We start from the raw sequence: 3,531 nt of genomic DNA, 5'->3' as shown, positions 1-3,531 counted from the left end.
AGTTTATAACTTTCTTCAATACTGCTTTTTTTTTTTTTTTAAATATCACAATGGCATCTGTCCAATTCGCCACAGGGAAAAGTGTCATGGTCTTTCATCAGATGAAAGGCGCACTCTGGATTTCAGTCAACATGATAGAACACTGTACCCCTCCAGATTCACGCCCTAAGTGTTTGGGAATTAAAGTCTCCCAATCTTTTTCTTCTTATTAAATCACAAGGGCCCCACTGACATGGTGATTAGCAGTTCTGGCCCGGAAAAAAAATAAATAAATAAAGAATTCTAGCACAGCTGCAAGAAAACAAACAAAAAGAACAGCTGGGAAGACCTGGTCTATTTTTGCTTTGCATTTAGTTGGCAAAACAAAATTCCCTTCTGGAAGAATTCCCACCAGTTTATTCCACCACATTTATCATCTCCCTTTTTCTATTTCTTTTTATTCATTTTTTTTTCTTTCCTTAATACTACTGTCTTTTTCTTCACCGGGTATTTCCTTATTTTTTCATTCATTTAACAAATATACATTGCACGCCTAGTATAGGTGAGATACTTTGCCAGGCACTGTAGGACGTATAAAGATAAGTTAAACATGAGTTCTGACATCCAAAACTTTATTATCCTAATAGACAATGTGACTGGTACGTAAATAAGTCAAATCAAAAGTAAAAAGTGGCCGGGCGCCATGGCTCATGCCTGTAATCCCAGAACTTTGGGAGGCCGAGGCAGGCAGATCACTTGAGGTCAGAAGTTCGAGGCCAGCCTGGCCAACATGGTGAAACCTCGTCTCTTCTAAAAATACAAAAATTAGCCAGGCATGGTGGCAGGTGCCTATAATACCAGCTACTTGGGAGACTGAAGCACAAGAATCGCTGGAACCCAGAAGGCGGAGGTTGCCGTGAGCCAAGATCGCGCCACTGCATTCCAGCCTGGGTGACAGAGCAAGTCTCCGTCCCAATAAAAAATTTAAAAAAGTAAAAGGTAGATGATAAGAGATAAAATAAATATAAAGTGACATAGAAACTCAGGAGAGCGATTCATTCCAGTTTGAGGGCTCAGTGAAAGTCCGTAGAGAGGCGCCTGAATAAACAGCATTCTGGGCAGAAAACAAAACAGAACAAACAAACAAACAAAAACCAGCATGAGCAAAGGCAATAATCTCTAAAAAACACAGAGCGATTGAATTTGACTAGAGCATCAGTCCTCAAGATGTGGTCCTGGACCATTAGCTCCAGCATCATTTGATATCTTATTACATATGTAAATCCTTAAACCCCACCCCAGGTCTACTGAATCAAAGATCTGTGGTAGGACCCAGCAATTTATGATGTAACAAGCCTTCCAAGAGATTCTGGTGTGTATTCAAGTTTGAGACTCACTGAATCAAGGTATAGGATACCCAGGGTGGGAAATCTGCTTGAAAAATAAGATTGGAATAAACAAAAGAAAATCAACTTTAAAAGGATGGTTGGGTGCCACCTTTGACAGCATATACACTAAAGTTAGAATGACACAGAGATCAGCATGGCCTCTGCAAAAGGATGAGATGCAATTTTGTGAAGCATTCTAATATTTTTTAAAAGGAAGGTGGAAAAAATAGACAAATAGGACTACATAAAACTTAAAAACCTATGTGTGTCAAAGAACATAAGCAACAAAGTAAAAAGGGAACCTGCAGGATGGATTGAAATAGCAGCAAGTCATATCTGAAAAGGGGTTAATGTGCAGAATGTATAAAGAACTCCTACAACTCAACAAAAATATCCCCAATTTTTAAAAGGACAAAGGACTTGAATAGACATCATAGACATCTCTAAAGATGATATACAAGGCCAGGCATGATGGCTCACGCCTGTAATCCCAGTACTTTGGGAAGCTGAATCAGGTGGATGACTTGAGATCAGGAGTTCGAGACCAGCCTGGCCAACATGGTGAAAACCCACCTCTACTAAAAATACAAAAATTAGCCAGGCATGGTGGCACATGCCTGTAGTCCCAGCTACTTGGGAGACTGAGGTAGGAGAATTGCTTGAATCCAGGAAGTGGAGGTCGCAGTGGGCCCATATTGCACCACTGCACTCCAGCCTAGGTGACAGAGTGAGACCCTGTCTCAAAAAAAAAAAGAAAAAAAAAAAAAAAGATACACAAATAGCCAACAAGCATATAGAAAGATGCTCAATATCACTAGTCACCAGGGAAATGCAAATCAAAACCTCAATGAGATATCACCTCACACTCATTAGGACAAATACTATTAAAAACAAATTAAAAACCCCAGAAAATAACAAGGCCAGGACGTAGAGAAATCAGCATCCTTGCACACTGTTGGTGGGATTATAAAATGTTGCAACCTCTATGGAAAACAGTAGGCAGTTTCTCAAAAAATTAAAAATAGCACTATTATGATTCAGCAATTCCACTTCTGGGTATACATCCAAAAGAATGGAAAGAGGAAGAGTCTCAAAAAGATATTTGCATACCCATGTTCACAGCAGCATTTATTCATGGTAGCCAAGAGGTGAAAGCAATCCAAGCATCTACCAAAGGATGACTGGATAAACAAAATGTGGTCTATGCATACAATGGAATATTATTCAGCCTTAGAAAGGAAGAAGATCCGGCTGGGTGCGGTAGGTAACTCATGTCTATAATCTCAGCACTTTGGAGGCCAAGGTGGGTGGACCACCTGAGGTCGGGAGTTCAAGACCAGCCTGACCAACATGGAAAAACCCCATCTCTACTAAAAATACAAAATTAGCCAGGCATGGTGGCACATGCCTGTAATCCCAGCTAACTTGGGAGGCTGAGGCAGGAGAATCACTTGAACCCGGGAGGCGGAGGTTGCGGTTAGCCAAGATCGCGCCATTGCACTCTAGCCTGGGCAACAATAGCAAAACTCTGTCTCAAAAAATAAATAAATAAATAAACAAAAAATAAAAAATAAAAGGAAGGAAGGAAGGAAAAAAATCCTGTTACATGCTACAACATGATGACCTTTGAGAATATTATGCTAAGTGGAATAAGCCAATCACAAAAAGATGAATACTGTATGATTACACTAATATGAGGTAGTCGTCAAATTTATAGAAACAAAAAGTAGAATGGTGGTTACCAAAGGATGAGGCAGGGGAAAGGGGCAGTTATTATTGAATGGGTATAGAGTCTCGAATTTGCAAGATGAAAAAGACTGGGAGATCTGTTTCACAACAATGTGAATATACTTAACAATATTAAAATGCACACTTAAAAATGGCTAAGATGGTACATTTTATGTTATGTGCTTTTTTAGTATCAGTTTTTTTAAAACAGGAAGGTGGACTAATTGAGGGCTTGAAATTCTAATACCTTTTCCTTCCATCAGTCAATTAAGAGTCTATTAATCCTTTATTTTATTACATTTGATCTTGAGCTCTTATTTGTTGGAAGTATTTTTTTTTTACTTTTGCTTTTGTTTTTACTATTACTTCAATCTCTTTGTGATAGGTCTCTTCAGATTTTCTATTTCTTCTTGGATCAGTTTAGATAGTTTGCGTC

The 3,531-nt window shown here is 38.9% G+C and overlaps 1 non-coding gene across 1 annotated transcript; it reads left to right on the top strand.

Moving 5' to 3' along the window:
• The first annotated feature begins 1,469 nt into the window (after positions 1–1,469).
• LOC117098137 lies at positions 1,470–1,573 on the top strand. Its single transcript, XR_004443197.1, has one exon. It is a non-coding gene; the product is annotated as a U6 spliceosomal RNA (small nuclear RNA).
• The last annotated feature ends 1,958 nt before the right edge of the window (positions 1,574–3,531 follow it).

Source organism: Trachypithecus francoisi, unplaced genomic scaffold (assembly GCF_009764315.1).
Source record: "Trachypithecus francoisi isolate TF-2019V2 unplaced genomic scaffold, Tfra_2.0 Lachesis_group15, whole genome shotgun sequence".
Classification (NCBI taxonomy): domain Eukaryota; kingdom Metazoa; phylum Chordata; class Mammalia; order Primates; family Cercopithecidae; genus Trachypithecus; species Trachypithecus francoisi.
Note: the sequence above shows the minus strand (reverse complement) of the source record. Positions and strands in the feature narration are given on the sequence as shown.